Here is a 19,286-nt window from a genome sequence, read left to right as displayed (position 1 = left end):
ACCCATTTTGTAATTCTTAAAGCCTGTCGCATGTGTTACCGCCAATTGCGTTCCATATGTTAAATGTTCATTATGTTTTCAACATTTCATTACCCATCGTTGAGCAGTTGGATCAAAATTAAATAATGGATTATTGTTGTCGAAAAATAAGTTTTAGTAGATGTAAATTCCAATCAGTAATATACAGTAACTAAACATATATGTGGTGCTTAAATTGTCACTTACCCGCAGTACATGGACAGAGAGAATAGAATTACTAAACATTTTTCTTGTTATGTGTTATAACTCACGTGCTACTCTACATGTATTAAGAAAGTAAGCGAGATGGAACTTGGAGATTAATCTAGAATTGAGCAGCAACATTAAAGGGTGCCATAGGTAGAAGTTGGATTTAGAGTTCGAATTTTGTACGCAGGAATCACGTAGTTGTCATCTATCTCTTTTATCTGTTTGTTGCTGAATGACATTCAAAAATTGAAGAGACAGGTTATGAGAAACGAGCCGCTAAGAGATAAATGAAGTAAGGCTTATGGGAAGTGATTGACTGCCACCTGAAGCCTGTTACAAACACCGAGTAAAATTTAGAACGATGTAGATCGAATTTCTCGCCACTCATTTTATCTCTGTTACACAGGGTGTCTCAAAGATTTTTGGCGAAACTGAAACAGATGATGGTGGATCCACAACCGATTGTATTGAGACAGGGAAACTATGGACGGAGATGCAAATTTATTGTGTTATGGACATATACAGCGTACACCGTATAACAGCAACGTAGTTCATAGTAACTGTTCAATGTGACGACCGCCAGTCTCAATGCGTGCGTGGGGATGGCGGGCGCATGAAGTTCCTCTGCACTCTCTCAAAGAACCCTCGTGTTTTTTGTACCAGGAGACTGGCAGGTTTGGCAACAGCCAGAAGGTCTTCATCCATGTCTACTGGGGTTTCATACACCAACGTCTTGAAGTAACCCCAGAGGAGAAAGTTTGGGGGTGTGAGATCCGGAAATCGCCATGGGGCAGGACCTCCCCGTCCAATCAAACGATGGGAGTACGTGTGGTTCAGGTGGCCAGAGACAGTAGCGCCGCAGTAGGCTGGTGCACGGTCGTCTGCCAAGAACTGTGGCAGCACATCTCGCACGAACAACAGGTAATGTGGACCAGTGAAACGCGGAGGCAGCCAACACGGCCTTGTTAGATGATCTTGGATACCCGTCCATTCGCTGACAGAGAGTCATTGCTGGTGGCTATTGCTTTTTGTAGCCTGGGGACTGTCCTCACTGCACAAATGTCTGTCGTGGCTGTTGAAAACAGCATCATCGGTGAATGGGGCCTCATCCATGAACAATACAGACTGTTCGAAGTTTGGCACTTCGGCGCTGCGGTGGATAATGCATTGTCGGAAGTGAACGCGGAGCTCAAAATCCGCTGGTCCAAGTGTCGGCACACGCTCTTTTTCGATATGAGTGTAACACTTGTTCCAGCAGCCGGCCGCGGTGGTCTAGCGGTTCTAGGCGCTCAGTCCGGAACCGCGGGACTGCTACGGTCGCAGGTTCGAATCCTGCCTCGGGCATGGATGTGTGTGATGTCCTTAGGTTAGTTAGGTTTAAGTAGTTCTAAGTTCTAGGGGACTGATGACCTAAGATGTTAAGTCCCATAGTGCTCAGAGCCATTTGAACCATTTTTTAACTTGTTCCAGCAGTATTTTGCACGCCGTATCCATCGAAGTGAGCGTTTCACGGGCAAGTTGACAGGTGCTTGTTGCTGGGCGGTCGGCAACGCTATGCAACACCATCTCCTCAAACTCTGATGTGCGGACATCTCTCTGGCCGGGAACCTTGGCCGGTTCTCTGTGGCGTGAACGACCCCCGTCTCCCGTAATTTGGTATCCATAGAGATAAACTACTTGCAGTTATGATGTCGCCTGTTGGGAAAGCGTTCTCAGTACATTCATGCTGCGTTACATGCACTAGACCCTGTCGATCCATACATTAAATGCGTGTCTGACAACTCTGGTGGCGAGTAACGTTCCATATTTGACTAAGCGTCATGCACTGTACGCAGTAACACGCTTAATTATGGACACCTGTCTGGTGCAATGGACAACTGATGCGCCAGTGCAATATCTAAGGATATCTTCACGCATATACTGTATTTCTAATATTAGTGACGAATATTTTCCTACTTTGATGGACATAATATCAACCTCCACTAACCTGAACTGTCACTATTGTGGCATGTTGTATATGAAGGGCTTATTTCAGTAGTGGTACAAGTCCATTTTTGTTCAAGAGTCCTAAAGATAAATGATCGCTGAAAAATCTGCAGTTGAGATACCAGACATAATCAAGTATATATACTTGAATATATCTCACTCCATTATACGCCGCCAGAGCAGCAGTTGAGATACCAGACATAATCAAGTATATATACTTGAATATTTCTGGTATCTCAACTGCAGATTTTTCAGCGCTCATTTAACTTTAGGACTCTGTATCTCAGAATGAACAAAAGTGGACTTGTACCACTATTGAAATAAGCCCTTTATATGAATTATTGTTAATAAAGTACACAATCCTTCCAGGAGCTAAGTTATGCAGCACAGTAAATAAATAATATAATTTTGTAGTAAGACAAGACTTTAATGCTTATTGTTGTTCCAGATGCTATTCTTCTATCTCGCTTCAAGGACGTTCTGATATTTGAAAGCATAATGAGACAAACAAACACAAGAAAAATAAAGTTCTGAGTGTAACAAGTTTTTTTCCGAAAATGGTCTAGTGAAACTGATCTACAAATCGCAGCAGCAGAAGTTGCTCAGTCATTTCACTCCATTATACGCCGCCAGAGCTTTAACTCCACAGATTGCACCAGTAAACTTAACAAAAAAAATTCAGTGACTCCAGTATTGCAGTAGATAAAATATGTGGCAATAGCGGCTAAAGTAATTGCACTTGACTTTCGTAATGAACTAAAAAGAATATTAATATCAGTTCACTATACTGCTGTCAGTACTGATGACAGTAATCATGGAAGTGAAAATATTTTCCTCCTAATAGTGCAGTTATTTCCTCCTTATGAAGACGGTATGCAGACTAAACTAACTGATTCGCAATCTCTCAATCTGTTCCAAATGAAACTTCCGACACTGTTGCAAGGTACATTTCGGAAGTACTTAATAACTTCAGTCTCTTAAGAAAGGTAGCTGACTTTGGTGGGTACCATGCTAATGTAAATTTTCTGGTCTTAATCGGAGTGAATCTAGAAGTGTGTAGAAAAGACCGAAAAGTTGTGTGTGTAGAAGAGACTGAAAAGTTGTGTGATGATATTTTATGAAGTGAGTGTTCTTGTCATATTCTTCATAATGCCAGGGAGGTTGCCTGTAACAATCTGAAATTGAATGTAGAAGCAGTTTTCACATTTTTCAAATCTACACTGGAAGTGTTCAGAAGTTGATGGAAGTTTGTGAGTTTGTAGGAACGGAATAAAAGGTAGTTTTGTCTCACTGCAAATAAAGATGGTTGTCATTTGAAAACTGCAAGGATACTGCAGGTAGATGATGCTCTAAAAAGTTATTTCTTATCTCAACGAAACTGTACTGTAAGTATTAATATCTCTTTAGAAAATCTTTTGGAAGAAGGCTACTTATGGTTTGTACGCAGTATAACTAGTTATTTGAAAAAAAAATTTCTTTACATTGAAAGTGAGATATAAACTGTTATAGAAGTCTACTCTGTTTTACAGAACACTTGTCTAGTTTGCGTGGAAGGACAGAAAACCATATGGCCCCTTGAAAGTAAAGGGAATCACACGAAGGTCATAAAAGTCAACGGAAAGCGACATGCGCGTATACTGATAGCTGAAGTATCGTGCACACAAGATATAAAATGGCGGAGCTAGCATTTGTACTGAGGTGAGTCATGTGAAAAGGTTTCCGACGGGAATTGACAGGCACTGAACGCGGAATATAGTCTTTATACAGAACATTTCAAATTTACATAAATACAGGTAGAAATAATTATCTAGTAACTTACCATCGCTGCTTCCTCCGTGTGCCAGTAATTTGGACTCCATTGTATCCTAGACGGCTATTCCGAAATACGATCAACATTCCCGATGCGGTTTTCCCCGTCCGTTAACAGGTGGAACGACAAACTGTCGCAAGAGGAAACAAAAGTGATACGTGGGAATGGTGGTTGGAGACGCATGGGACATTCCATTTCGAATTATCAGTGTTAACAGACAAGCAACACTGCGTGAAATAACCACAGAAATCAATTTGGGACGTACGACGAACGCATCTGCCAGGACCGCGCGGCGGAATTTGGCGTTAGTTGGACATGGCAGACCGACGCGAGTGCCTTTGCTGACAGCACGACATCGCACGCAGCGCCTCTCCCGGGCTCGTGACCACATCGACTGGACCATGAACAACTGGAAAACCGTCACCTCGTCAGATGAGTTCCGATGTCAGTTGGCAACTGATGATGTAGGTTCAAATGGCTCTGAGCACTATGGGACTCAACTGCTGAGGTCATCAGTCCCCTAGAACTTAGAACTACTTAAACCTAACTAACCTAAGGACATGACAAACATCCATGCCCGAGGCAGGATTCGAACCTGCGACCGTAGCGGTCTTGCGGTTCCGGACTGCAGCGCCTTTAACCGCTCGGCCACTTCGGCCGGCCTGATGATGTAGGGTTCTAGAGAGGCGCAAGAGCCTACGAAGCCATGGATCCTGTTTTCCGACAAGGCACTGTGCAAGCTGGTGGTGGGTCCATAATAGTGTGGGCCGTGTTTACGTGGGATGTACTGCGTCCTCTGGCTCAGCTACTTGGAGACCATCTGCAGCCATTCATGGGCTTCGTGTTCCCAAATAACGATGGAATTTTTATGGTTGACAGTGCGGCATGCGACAGGGTCACAACTGTTCGCGATTGATTAGAGGAACACTCTCGACACGGTTTGGTCATCCAGGTCTCCCGCCATGAATTCAATCGAATACTTTTGGGACCTAATGGAGAGGTCAGTTCGTTCACAATCCTGCACCAACAAAACTTCCGCAGTTACGGACGGTTATACAGGCAGTATGGCTCAATGTTTCTGCAAGGGACTTCCAACTACTTGTTGAGTCCACGCCGTACCTAGTTGCTGCACTACATGTGGCAAAAGGAGGTCCGATACGGTATTGGGAGGTAACCCATGACTTTTGTATTACTACTGTCGCCGCAAGTGAAGCGTACACTTTTTACACTGTTAGTTACAGATACATTAATAAACAGATGACTCACTACAGTGATACGCCTTTAGTTCAGTGGCTAACTCTTTAAAAAGAGTCACAGTGGCAAGCAGTTGGAAAAACTGTGTTATTTAAGAGGTATTAAGGCAAGCTCTCTATTGAAAACGTAATGCAGTTGTTCGTTGTATAGTACAATATGAAAAATATAAAAAGTCTTGAGTACTATCGCAGAATTATCCTTAAAGATGTTTGCCTGCAAAAAGTACAAGGAAATGGAAAATATGTAAAACAGTAACCGGAATTCGCCCATTTTTTTCATTATGAAAATATGATAACTGTGTTTCTAGGTAGCACCATTATTTTCTGGTGTCATGTTCCTATCATTCTTATCACTAGTAATGAGGACGAAACTAAATGGCGATTTTATGACTCATCGATGTCTGTAGAGACGAAGCACCAGCTTATTTTGATAATGGTGGACTTCTGAATGGTGGGCTCCATGTGGTTCCCAAGTTGTGCAGCGACCGTAAACCATAAAATTACCAAATAAGCAGCAACCAGTCGCAAAATCATGTTTTCTTTATATACTTTTGCAAATCGATTTCAACTGATTAACAGCTAACATCGATGCTTTCAATCAATATGTATTACTACTCAGGGCACATATTCGTTGAAAGCATCGATGATGGCTGTTAATCAGTTGAAATCTATTTGGAAAAGTAAATTAAGAAAACATGATTTTGCGACTGGTTGCTGTTTATTTGGTAATTTTAATGGTGCATTTACAAAACGGTCGCGACCTTATTGACGCAATCATTCTGACACCTGCCTATGGTGATTAAACTATACAGCAGAAGAACTAGACCAATCGATTCTATTCCTGAGAAAGACCTGTGAGCAGCTTGAGAAGAGACAAAAAGCAGCTCTCCTTCACAAGGGACGGATGCCTGAACCAGTCACACCGCTGAAGACGTCGCGAGTGTAGCCGAGGAACCTCATGTCAGACCTTCTCTGCATTTTGCCCGACCGATGACAAATCTGTGAAGATCCGCGTGCTCAGCCATGACGTCTTCCCACACCAAGACAGCACGACTATCAAACTTCTTCGCACGTTTTTTCTGTGCTTGTACTAGCTGACATTGTAGAACACACTGCATGTCGTCTCGAAAGCAGCGTTTCCCAAACTATGTTCCGCCTAACACAACCAGTGAATAAGTGCTCCGCGAAAAACTATTAATAACATTTCCGCTTCTTTCGACATTTTAACGATACTAATTATTTTATTATATCCCTCTTTGTCGTTCGTACGGGCACCTTTTGCCTTGCTCTGCACTTAGCCGCCTTTCTGTCATACTGATGCAGGCAAATTTTAAACAATAGGGCACTACTTCTTTACCTTTCGCTCGCCATAATATTGACGATATTCTCTGAATAGTAAATTTTGACTAGGAGTGATGGGTAAGCTTATGATCTTTTAACTTTGTTCAACTGACGATGCGGCTTAAAGCCGCGAAACCGTCGCGTTTTAATACACAACAGTTTTATCAGGTATAAGCAGAGTTCTTTCTTACATCATACCTTTCAACAGCAGCGGTCGCCCTGAATATAAAATAGTTTATTTTTTTAATTTTATTGTGATTTCTCTGTTATTAGTTATGGTTTAGAATTGAAGGAATCACTGAATAAAAGAACTTTCTCTCACATTTGGAATTTTATTTACCTTGAAAATAAACAAAATGTTCCATTAAAGTACCAGGATTCTCAAACTGTTTCGTCAGAGACAAAGATAGAGAATCCCTGCTCTAGAATGCGTAGACAATCATTTATCCATGGTCTAATCTTATATGTAGGTGTGTAGAATGTATGAGTCTGCCGACATACTATCTGACTTTCGGAAGATTAACATCCACTCAATTTCGAAGACTGCAATAACAGACAAGTGCGAGAGTTCTCCCAAAATCAGATTAACTGCTCATGCGTCCAACTTCCTTACAAGAATGACATACAGAAGAACGGAAAAGAACGTTGAGAACGTGTTGGATGATGACCTGTTTGGCTTTAGGAGAGGTAGAGCCACCCGAGAAACAATTCTGACGTTGCAGTTGATAATGGAAGCAGGACGGAAAGAAAATCAAGACACGTTCAAAGGATTTGTCGACCTGGAACACGACTCCAACAATGTAAAATGGTGCAAGATATCAGAAATTCTGTGAAAAATAAGGTAGGCTGTAGGGAGAGACAAGTAATGTACGATATGTACAATAGACGAGGTGAAATGATAAGGATGGACGACCAAGAACGAAGTTCTCGGATTAAAAAGGGTGTAAGACGGGAATGTAGTCTTTCGCCCCTACTATTCAATCTGTACGTCGAAGAAGCAGTGATGGAAATAAAAGAAAGTTTCAGGAGTGGAATTAAAATTCAGTGTGAAACGATATCAGTGATACAATTCGCTGATGACATTCCTGTCGTGAGTGAACGTGAAGTAGAATTACAGGATGTGCTGAACGGAATGAACAGCCTGATCACTACAGATTATTGATTGAGAGTAAATCGAAGAAAGGCGAAAGCAATGAGAAGTAGCATAAATGAGAACATCGAGAAATTAAACATGAGGATTGATGGTCACGAAGTAGGCGAAGTTAAGGAATTCTACTTCGTAGGCAGCAAAACAACCAATGACGGACAGAGCAAGGTGGACATCAAATGCAGTCTAGCACTGGCAAAAAGAGCATTCATGGCCAAGAGAAGTCTACTAGTAACAATCATAGGCCTTAATTTCAGGAAGAAATTTCTGAGAATGTAATTTGTAGCACAGCTTTGAATGGTACTGAAACAAGGACTGTGGTAAAATCGGAACAGAAGAGAATCGAAGCATTTGAAATTTGGTGCTACAGACGAATGTTGAAAATTAGGTGTCGGCCGCGGTGGCCGAGTGGTTCTAGGTGCTTCAGTCCGGAGCCGCGCGACTGCTACGGTCGGAGGTTCGAATCCTGCCTCGGGCATGGATGTGTGTGATGTCCTTAGGTTAGTTAGGCTTAAGTAGTTCTAAGTTGTAGGGGACTGATGACCGCAGATGTTAAGTCCCATAGTGCTCAGAGCCATTTTTGAAAATTTGGTGGACTGATAAGGTAAGGATTGACGACGTTCTGCGTAGAATTGGAGAGGAAAGCAATACCCTGATAAGGAGAAGGGACAGGATGGCAGGACGTATGTTAAGATACCTGCGAATGACTTCCATGATACTAGTGGGAGCTGTAGAGGGCAAAAACTGTAGAGGAAGACAGAGATTGGAATACATCTAGTGAATAATTGAAGACGTAGGTTACAAGTGCTACTCAGATAAAGAAGTTGGCAGAGCAGAGGAATTCGTAGCGAGCCGCGTCAACCAGTCACAAGACTTATGACTCAAAAAAGAAAAAAGGGAAGTGCATTGATGGAGGCGTCATTTGTACTCAGGTCTCAGGTGATTCGTGTGAAAAGGTTTCGGCGTGATTATGGACGCACGATCGGAACTAACTAGCTTTGAACGCAGAATGGCAGTTGGAGCTAGACGCAGGGGACAATCCATTACGGAAATCGTTAGCTAATTGTTCCGAAATCCGGTGTCACGAGTGTGCTAATAACAGCAAATTTTAGGCATTACCTGTCACCAAGGGTTACGCTGTGGTCGACGGCCTTCACTTGCTGACTGAGGGCAGGGGCGGTCGTTGCTAACAGACAAGCAACACTGGGTGAAATAACCTTAGAAATCAATGTGGTGCGTTCGGGGAACGTATCCTTTAGGACAGTGCGGCGAAATATGGCGCTAATGGCCTATGACCGGAGCGAGTGTCTTTTCTAACAGCACGACATCTCCTGCACCGCCTCTCCTGGGATCGTGACTATATTGATTGGATCCTACACGATTGGAAAATCTTGGCCTGGTCAGATGAATCCTGATTTCAGTTGGTAAGAGGTGATGGTAGCGTTCGAGTGTGACGCAAACCCCACGAAGCCATGGGTCCAACTTGTCAATAAGGCACTGTTCAAGCTGTTGGTGGCTCCATAATGGTGTGGGCCGAGTTCGATGGAGTGGACTGAGTCCTCTGCTCCAGCTGAACCGATCATTGACCGTTTGCAGCCATTCACGGACTTCTTGTTGCCAAATAACGACGGTATTTTTATGGTCCAAAAAATGGTTCAAATGGCTCTGAGAAATATGGGACATAACATCTTAGGTCATCAGTCCTCTAGAACATAGAACTAAAACCTAACGAACCTAAGAACATCATACACATCCATGCCCGAGGCAGGATTCGAACCTGCGACCGTAGCAGTCACGCGGTTCCGTACTGAAGCGCCTAGAACCGCTCGGCCACAGCGGAGGTCGAGTTTTATGGTTGACAGTGTGTTACGGCAAGATACCACAGTTATTCACGACTAGTTTAGGAACAGTCTTGACAGTTCGAGCTAATTACTTGGCCACCCAGGTCGTCCGACATGAATCCCATCGAACATTTGTTGAGACATACTCGAGAGTTCATTTGGTGCACAAAATCCTGCATCGGCAACACTTTCGCAATTATAGACAGCTATAGAAGCAGCATGGCTGAGTATTTCTGCAGCGGACTTCACACAGCTTGCTAAGTCCACACCACGTCGAGTCGAAAGGAGGTCCAGCTCGATGTTAGGAGCTATTCCATGACTTTTGTCACGTCAGTGTAAGCGGGTGCGTTACGGCCCTGCCGTAAATGGGGAATGCTGCTGGTACAGCCTCCAAAGCCTTCAGACATGTTCAGTACACTCGACGCTCCTAGGTCTGTGTTTAGTACATGATCACGTTATGACGTTTGGGGATTGCATAGCAAGATCGAGTGTGGTCATTGAAGCATTACGCTATAAACTTCACCAGAAGACTAAGCTCTACCCTCTCATAACAGAAGCGCAAATAAGACTCGCACATAATGCACTACGTTTAGTTACAATTCGAACACGTGCCTGTCAGAAAGAGGGAATACCTTTTCCCCATCAGGTAGCACAGCTCTAATCTGTGAGACACATTTTGGCAGTCAGCTCATTTTTCGTCGCTCCATTTCCTTCACTGCCATGTTATGCTTGACTGCATAGTGAAATACAGAGAAGTAGAGCTGAACTGAAAGAAAGTGATAAACTTCTACTCTAGACTCGGTGGTAGTACCTTCTATCGTTTCGAAACGGAATATAGTTGGTCGTTAAAAAACGTGGCCGACAGAATGTGACGACTGGGTGTATCTAATCCGATCCGTTCTTGTGTTATTAATACTCGCGTCCAAGACAGCGAACTGCGTCTTCCTCGGGGCGTCTCCCTAACCAACGACAAGAGATACAGTTGCTCACGTGCGTGCGAAGACGAATGGGATAATTAATAAAGCGGCGGTCATTTGTTAACGACTTTCTCTCTTGAATAAGATGTTAGTTTCGCGTCTCATAGAAACCTGTTCTCCTCGCCAGAATACAGCATCCAGCCAGGATACTTCTTAAGTTCAGTAGGCGCGTGCGCGCAACTCTGACGTATGTAAACGCAGTCTACTAGGTCTTTCCTTGTCTATCCACTCTCAGCCACCAAACCCGCCAAGCAGCATCTATAAACCGGAGTCGGTACTTTCACTAGCTGAAACCTAGGCAGCATTTGTCTCAGTCACACATGTATCGTTCTGTGAACGTCCCAATTATTTTCGTGTGAGAGGAAGTGGAAATTTAACTAGAGAGTTGGAAAAGCTCTTGTGTCGTCAAACGGTTCGACAGGCATGCTAGATTCTCGGAGCGATGCTGTCGGCGAATTTCCTGGTATTAAATGTAAGTTCTGGATAGTATCCACCTAAAAATTAAATCACACCGAATTCCTCTAATGGGTTGTACGGAATCATCAAGTAGATATTATACAACTAAGGATGTAAATCGTATCAAAACAGTTACTATACGTAACCTTGTTACTGCCCCACGAATGCGCCATTCTCGTTTCTTTTAAATTTCCACATATACGCTAAGAACATTCTAGCAGCTTACTCTCCACATCCCATGTTCTTCTTCTGAATGTTAATTACTGCTTTATTTGTGTAGTGATTTGGTGCCTAGGTATGCTACCAAGAAGTAACTTCCTGATTGACGCTACAGGTGGGGTCAGATTGGACAAGATGTAAGTTGATTGACGTTCTGCCCACAATGATACAACGAAGACTCAATTAGGGCTGACGCGTCGGGTTTGGGAGTACCACATACACATCTCAGGCTTGTCAGGTTTTACATGCTTCGTTTAAAAGCACACTGTCTACCGGATCTAGTCTTTAATTTGCCGTTTCTTTCGGTAGGAAAAAGGAAAGAAGGAATGTAAGATAAACTGAAAGCGAGGTTTCATTGTAGATATCTTCGGTTCCTTTGAACGTTGTGAGTTAGGATAGAGTTTCCAGAATGAGAATTCTGGAAACATCCCCCAGGCTGTGGCTAAGCCAAGTCTCCGCAATATCCTTTCTTTCAGGAGTGCTAGTTCTGCAAGGTTCGCAGGAGAGCTTCTGTAAAGTTTGGAAGGTAGGAGACGAGGTACTGGCAGAAGTAAATCTGTGAGTACCGGGCGTGAGTCGTGCTTCGGTAGCTCAGTTGGTAGAGCACTTGCCCGCGAAAGGCAAAGGTCCCGTGTTCGAGTCTCGGTCGGGCACACAGTTTTAATCTGCCAGGAAGTTTCAGGATAGAGTTTGATTTCTTAGCTCAGTAACCATTTTGTTTACGGCGACTATCATTGCTCAAAACCAGTGTCCCGTCTCTTGATAACAGTCGCCTTGTCTGATTCCGATTTACATCGATTTAAATTTTTTTCTTAATCTTGGTGAGCCCATAGCAATGATACGATTTCATCAACATTTGTAAAAAAGAAAAGAAAAGCTCTTCGCATCCCTTATGATACCGGCGACTTTTTCTTCGCTATCTCTTGTTATAAAAAGCAGCCATAATGCAAATGTTATGACAATGAGAGACTATAAGCTTTCATTACTTTCCCTCCTGCTTCGTTGTGGATTTGCGTCTGGTTGATCCCCGTCATATGCAATAACCTGATGGCAGTAGCCACTTATTGTTTGGAACTGATGATACACCGACAACATTAATCGTGTGTCAGTACGTTCTAACGAAGAAGGTCGACAACGTTCCTTTGACAATTGGAGTTTTTCTACTTTTCGACAGACGACAGTGAGTCGATGTAATAGGCTTAACACGAGCTCTGCAGAATCTGTATTTGTACGGTAAGATTGATATCTCTCATGAAGGTAACTTTTGGAATTTCTTTCGAAATATATTTGTAAAAGCCATGGGGAGGATACGTAGAATTTATCCATACGTGGATGATCAATACTCTTACAAATGTGGGATACTTCCAAATTATTTAGTATTTTTGTTTTTATGCGTCTCTTCCTCAGTCGTAGTTTTTAGGTTCAAATGGCTCTAAGCCCTATGGGACTTAACATCTGAGCTCATCAGTCCCCTAGACTTAGAACTACTTAAACCTAACTAACCTAAGGACATCACACACATCCATGTCCGAGGCAGAATCCGAACCAGCGACCGTAGCAGCAGCGTGGTTCCGGACTAAAGTGGCAAGAACCGCTCTTCCACAGCGGGCGGCACAGTTTTTAGTTATAGGTACATGGGAGGCAGATATTTGCCATACGACAGGGTAATGATATGTGTTTATCTGGATAAGCTGCTCACAAACCGACAAAACTAGTGTTCTCTTGCTAATTCCGTGCAAGTTGTGGGTATGTCTATAAATTTTTAACCGGGACAACTGAGTTACTCCTTTAAGAAGAATAGTATTTTTCTGAATAATGAAATATTTCCATCTACAAGACGACGAACTCGTAGTGTTGTGAAATATCAGTGCCTGGGAAGCTAAAAACGTCTTACGAAATACCGTACAAGGCGACACGTAAAAGGTACCTGATCTTCACACTTTTGTCGATCACATCCATTTGTATACGAGCCCACCAAATGAAATTGACACAGATGGAAAAAACTAAGTAGACTGTTTGTTACTTCAAAAGTACTCGTTGTAACTGACAATTCATTTACACTACTGTGTGAGACAAGACAGTCAGTGCCTTTACGAAAAAATGGTTGCGGTTGCCAAGAAAACCATGACGACTGTACCTAGGTGTGCACCTCTTAATCAACAGATCGGCGGCCACGAATGTCTCTTCAGGCCTCCAAAAATATGTAAACCGCATAGGGAGAGTTTGGGACTGTTCGTACGATCTGTAAAGGCTTACCAGCGGAACTTCGACAGCCTAAAGGCTTGGCAACATGTGGGGAGGCGATGTCCTGCAACAGAACGATGCCGCCCGTCGACATTCCTGGGCGTTTGGAGTTCTCGATGGCGCGTTTCAGTGTTCGCAAACCGTTCACGGACCGCTGTGCGTTAATTGTGACGCCGTGTTCGGGAAAGCCAATGAGCGGCGGCCCGTTGCAGTCAAACAAACCGGTCGTCATGACTTACCCTGAGGTAGTGTGCTTGTTGCTTCCACTACGTAGCGAAAGTTCAGCTGGGAACCCTTACACATCCTCCAAACAAGCCCGATCTCTCTTCATGTGACTTCCGTATTTTTGGAGCCCTGAAGAAAGACATTCGTGGCTGTCGATACGGCTCGGACGGAAGATACAGGACTGGTAGCAATGGTTCCACAGGCTGCCGCCATCATTTTTCCATGAAGGCGCTGACTATCTTGTCTCTCAGTGGGATAGATGTGTTAGCAGTTACGGCGATTACTATTTGGAATTTAAAAAAAATTGTATTTACTTTTTCCCCCTTCTGTTTCTGCTTTAGTTTATTCTTCTACTCTTGTTACTGCTGGGGTTTATTTATTAATTCGTTTTAGCCCCATATGAGAGACTTATAATTGTGGTTGGTTCATTTTCATTTGACTGCCCCTTTATACGATTAGCAGAGAGCAGGCAGAGATTCATATGAAGAAGGAAGTGTAATTCGTCCAAGAAAGAAGAAGGGGCTTCCAAACCATTCTTTGAATCGATTCTTGAGTATTGCTCATCAGTCTGCGACACACAACAGATTGCATTAATAGAAGAAATAGCCCAGATCCAACGACGAGCGGAGCCTTTGGTCACGGGATAGTCTAGTCCAGGCGAGAGCGTTGCTAGGAGCGCAGCGAAATCTAGTGCAGGACGCTACAAGAAAGTCGTTGTGCATCACGAAGAGATCACTTTTGACATACCTTGAGAATACGTTCTGGGGTGAGCCGAGCAACATGTTATATCCTCCCACACAGTCTCGCGAAATGACTGCAAACAGAAAATTCGAGAAAATTTTTGTTTGTTTGTGATCGCATTGTCAATATACATGGTATAAATTTTAAGTTGACAAACCAGAATAACTCGAAAAATAAGCTGCACACGAAAAAATGTGTAGAATCGAAAGTTGATTATTTTCGAGGGGGACATCTGCTGGTGCTAAAATTAGACCGCCACCCCAGCCCCATGGGGATGGGACGGGAGGCAACTTTAAAATTTCAAATGCGAACCCCCATTATTTATTGCAGAATCAGATTCTACATAAACAACTATGTACGTTTTGTCTTAAACATTTGTTTTGTTTCTTGGTAGTTGGCGCTGTAATTCAAGAATATCTATGTTCTCATTTTTGCGTGGAAAATGGTTACGGATAAATAAAAAATACTTATCTACTTCGTAAATTTTGATTCGCTAAACATAAAACTCTCCCTCTCTCCCAAATAGAGTGGAGTTTGAGGGAGAGGAATTAGAGTTTTACAAATGTCTCAAATATTAATTTATTCCGCAGATTCGGATAAGTTTTGTTTGTTTCGAGGTCATGACGTCACACAACCCCACCCTAGGGGGTGAGGGAGAGTTTTAGTTTTAGCGAATCAAAATTTACGAAGTAAGTATGTATTTTTTATTTATCGGTAACCATTTTCCACGCAAAAATGAGAACATGGATTTTCTCGAATTGCAGCGCAAACTATCAAGAATCAAAACAAATGTTTGAGATAAGATGTACGTAGTTTTTTATGTAGGATCTGATTCTGCAATAAAAATGGGGGTTCCCATTTGAAATTTTAAAGTTTCCTCCCACCCCACCCCCAGGGGGCTGGGGTGGCGGGCTAATTTTAGCACCAGCCGATGTCCCCCTCGAAAATAACTTTGGATCCTACACATTTTTTCGTGTGAAGCTTATTTTTGGAGTTATTCTGGTTTGTGAACTTAAAATTTACACCCTACATAAAACCGACGTTACGCTCCCTGTTTACTGTAAACAAAAACACCCTGAAGAAGGTCACTTGCAATAGGTAGTGTTATATATTCACAATGCGGTCACATACCCAGAGAAATTTTATTGAATGTGACAATGGCCGAGGAAGTATACGTTTATAGAAAATTGGACGAATTAGAACTAATGGAGAGGTCTACGGATAGTCGTGTTCTCACGCATCTTTCGCTTATGGAACGCGGAACAGATAGCGGCACCAGAAGTAGCCTCTGGAACACAATGTAAAGTGGCTTGCGCAGTATAAATGAAGGTGCAGATGTCGACGTAGATATAAACTCAAGTGGCAGACTCTGCAAGAGAGGCGCTCTGCATCGCGGTGTAGCTTGCTCGCCAGGTTTCGAGAGGGTGCGTTTCTGGATGAGGTATCGAATATATTGCTTCCCCCTACTTATACTTCCCGAGGAGATCACGAATGTAAAATTAGAGAGATTAGAGCGCGCACGGAGGCTTTCAGACAGTCGTTCTTCCCGCGAACCATACGCGACTGGAACAGGAAAGGGAGGTAATGACAGTGGCACGTAAAGTGCCCTCCGCCACACACCGTTGGGTGGCTTGCGGAGTATCAATGTAGATGTAGATGTAGATGACGTTCTCCAAATATTCAAGACTATTTTTTTTAATCGGATCCTGTCAGGATCTTCCTCTTTCTTGCAATTGTCTTGACTGCATGCACGTTTTTTTTTTAAAAAAAAAGCAATATTTCATTATACAAAGTAGAAACTGTTTTGGAGTGCTTTTCCAAACCGCTACGCTCATCCGATAACTATATTTAACTGTAGAAAGGAGCATCGCCGGCGAACAGTTTGACTGTGCTGCTGATCCTGTCTGGAAAAATGTTTGTGTACATTTAGAAAATTGTAAGAAGATTAGAGTTAATGAAATCAAAGATCCACGCAGTGGACACCAAATGAAAAAGCTACTCCTTATGTTTCCAGAATGAGATTTTCACTCTGCAGCGGAGTGTGCGCTGATATGAAACTTCCTGGCGGATTAAAACTGTGTGCTCGACCGAGACTCGAACTCGGGACCTTTGCCTTTCGCGGGCAAGTGCTCTACCATCTGAGCTACCGAAGCACGACTCACGCCCGGTACTCACAGCTTTACTTCTGCCAGTATCTCGTCTCCTACCTTCCAAACTTTACAGAAGCTCTCCTGCGAACCTTTCAGAACTAGCACTCCTGAAAGAAAGGATACTGCGGAGACATGGCTTAGCCACAGCCTGGGGGATGTTTCCAGAATGAGATTTTCACTCTGCAGCGGAGTTTATGTTTCTGATCTAGCCTGCCATAAAAATGCAAAGGAACTGTTAATCAGAACTCAGGGAGAAGTTGTAGTCTAATTCACAATCGATTTATTTATCTTAAACAAGACAACAAAATTATTAAAGAAACATCATACAAAAATATTTATTTAACAAAAGCCTTAATAAAATGGGATCTATGGTGGACAAAGTGATCTGCTGGGGATCGACACACGACACTAACCGGAACACTACTCGCTCTATCTCATTTTATACATATGAATCCAGGTTATGGCACCAAACTACACCACCACTAAGCATCTATATTCTACCACACAAAAAAGAAGGGAAAATATTGTTTGAAAGAACACGGTGCTGAGAAATAGATATTATAGCCCTACTTGCCCCTACTGTTTAGGTAGAGACCTGCAGTTCTTTACTAGCGAAGCGCCAGTACAAGAGACTTGTACAAGAGTAAGAGACGATCTCACGGTATCTGTGTTGCCTCCTCAGCTCGGTTCCAAAAGCACATTTCTCCTTTTTGACTTCCCCCAGTTTGGCACAAGCTAATCATGAGCTGGAGCACGGCATTCTAAGCTTGGTGAACGGTCTTTGCACTGCAAACCGATTTGACCTATCAGAGACATAAAATTAATTGGCAGAAAACGGAAAAAATTCAGCTTCGTGGTCTCTTTCCCACGCATTTGCCGTGTCTTTTGCTAACACAATACAGGGTGGAAGCACAGCCCTCCATAAACAGCTTGTTATCTCCCCTGTTGCATCCATTTCAAAGTTTGCAAAGAACGGCCATAAACTCGCATTGACAAAAGATGTTTTGAAACAGAGTCTGGACGTCTGGGCCCCAGTTTTCCTGTCCCACAAACATTTGCAGAACGTTTACATTTCTTTTGGCGGCTTGCTCGCTAACAAGGCCTACAATGCGCTGTCAGCGACTTTTCAGTGCTAGGCCGTATACCTGGATGTCTGGTGCCAAAGCTTAATATGTGTATCTGCACAATGCAACCACGGCACGGCCCATCTGGAAATGTCCCCTCACCGTTCTCCAGGAAAAACGCGCTTTGTCGCTCCACCAAAGCCGTGCTTTTACTGCAGTCGTTTAAGTCGGCGCCCTGTTCCTTTGAACGCAGGTAAAGCTTACCGTATTTCTTTCCCTAGACCACGCAAACAAGACCATAAACTGCTGCCCACAATTTCATCACAATGTATCAAGTCAAATCGCCGTAGATTGTATTCCCTACACCGAACTGGAAGTGAGAGTTCCCTGCAATCTCTCAGATTATTGGTCCTTTCACGCTTCCTTCGAATACACCCGATGTTAATGTCGTTTCGGTTTTTCATTCTCCAAGACTGTCATACCGTCTGCTGATTTTATTGTCGTTGTTGAGTTTTACTTGGATTTTAAGAGCAGATATTTTAATAACCTTGAAATAGTTCAAAGTAAATTGTGATTACGCTGCGGTCAATCGTATCTGACGGTCATTGGACGAAAGCAATTAGGGCTGACATATAGGGAGTGGAGGAATTTATGGAACCTCCACGAGAAACGCAAACTTGAACTAAATGCAGCTACTAGCCAATCCTGCAGGTTGCACTGTTGTATCTGACCACGTATGGAATCTGTGTGATGTCTTCAACGTGTGTCAAAAGAGTGTTCGGTGCAGTTGTGAGGGCATTATGTCGGACCTAAGTGAATTGAAACGTGGGAAAATTGTTGTTGCTAGCATGGAGGTTGCTTATGTAACCGGTGTGTTTGGAGTTTCAAGAGGCACGGCATCGCAGGTTTACAGCACGCAGAGGGAAAGCGGAAGAACATCATCTGCTAAGTGACAACGTGGACGAAAGTGTGTGTTGAGTGATCGTGAAGGACGATCACTGAAGATGATTCTGACGAAAAATAAGAAGACGACAGCTGTAGAACTGCAGAACTGAATGTCGTGAACCCTTTCAGCAACATAGCAACACGAACAATGGGAATGGAACTCCATAAGTGGGGAATTGCAGGTCGAGTGGAATGTCCAAAATCATCCATCACTGATGCAAATGCCCTTAAAAAGAAAACTTGATGCAGAAACCATAATGACTGGCCTATGGAGTTACGGAAGAATGTCATTTGGTCGGATGGGTCTCGTTTCATACTGTTTCCACCGTCTGGCCGAATTTACGTCCCAAGAGTGAAACATGGAGGAGAGCGGAGAAGGTGACGATTTGGGAAGCCCAATATCATGGCAGTCCTTGGACCCTATTGGTACTCTGCAAGGTCGGATTACTGCCAATGATTATGTGACCATTTTGGATGATCAGGTCCATGCCATGGTACAATCTTTGTTCTCAAACGTTGATGTTGTGTCGCAAGGCGACAGGGTCGTCCAGGGCTGGTTTTGTAAGGACTACAATGAGTTGTCGCACTTCTCCTGGCCATCACAGCTACCAGATCTCACTATTACTGAGACTTTATGGTCTACTTTGGATGATGATGAT

This window comes from Schistocerca americana, chromosome 3, assembly GCF_021461395.2.
Source record: "Schistocerca americana isolate TAMUIC-IGC-003095 chromosome 3, iqSchAmer2.1, whole genome shotgun sequence".
In the NCBI taxonomy this organism is placed as follows: Eukaryota; Metazoa; Arthropoda; class Insecta; order Orthoptera; family Acrididae; genus Schistocerca; species Schistocerca americana.
Note: the sequence above shows the minus strand (reverse complement) of the source record.